This window comes from Prinia subflava, chromosome Z (assembly GCF_021018805.1).
Source record: "Prinia subflava isolate CZ2003 ecotype Zambia chromosome Z, Cam_Psub_1.2, whole genome shotgun sequence".
Lineage (NCBI taxonomy): Eukaryota > Metazoa > Chordata > Aves > Passeriformes > Cisticolidae > Prinia > Prinia subflava.
The window spans coordinates 15084431-15085551 of NC_086283.1; positions in this window are offsets into that span (position 1 = coordinate 15084431).

Consider the following 1121-nt stretch of genomic DNA (forward strand, 5'->3'; position numbering starts at 1 on the left):
ATTTCACTGACAATTAATTGTTCAAATAGACTCAAGCAGAAACTGTAATTGAGTATATGATTAAATAATAACTTGGTGTTAGCTGATAGGATGAAAATATAACCTCAAGTTACCCCAGATTATTGTAATGCTAAAAAACACGTCCAGTGAAATTTATATATGCAAATGATAACACAATGAACCAGACCAAGACCACCACACATGCATAAAGAATTTTGTTATATAACTGTGAGTGACCAGACATCTCTTTCTGTATTATTCATTATTTATTTCCTTTTTGGATAAAAGACTGCCTGCTTCCTAGAAGGTGTGTTGGTAGTATTAGATGTCTGGCACCCTATCTTGCAGAATGGTAATTAAATCAAATATCTCAACTCCTTTTGTAGATTGGCTCTTGAACACTGGGTGAAAGAACCCTGCTTTAGGGACAGCAGTATTAACTGGTTGCCTATTGCTCTATTCAGTGGCTCCATCAAAGCAAACATCACAGTTGGGTGCCTCACTTTGGTTCCAAATCAAAGAAATGCAATGAGAAAAGCACCAGTGGCCAGATCAGGTTGGCCACATGAAAACAGGAGGTCAGAAACAGAGCAGTTTATTTTTCAGAAAGCATTGTGTGATGTTCTTGTTCAACAGGAGCCAACGATGCTAATTTTTGACTGCTACTAGGAGCACTGCATGGTTATTTCCATTTCCAGAAAAATTTGGAGAATGTACATTTCCTGAGTCAAAGCCTGCAGTTCTGGGTACCCTACCAGCAACAACTGCTGCAAGAGCTCAGCATATGAAGGACTGGAAAGAGAAGGGTGTCAAGCTTAGCCCTAGTCCTCCTGTGGTCATTTCACAGTTAAAAATACAAATTAGATACCAACAATTTGTTTTTGTTTTGCTTATGAAAAAAAATCTACTAAATCAAGAAATTACCTCTGATTCTGTTTTTATACTGAGCTGTTAAAAATGCTAAATAGTTATCATGAAGCTTTTGATTTTTCTTGAAATATACAGACATAATCTCATGTAATTTCCAAATAGATTGTAATTCCTGAATTACTTTCCTCCCACCTATTCAAAGTTTATTATGTTATAGGCTTTATGCCAAGGTCATCAGTTTGCACACAATG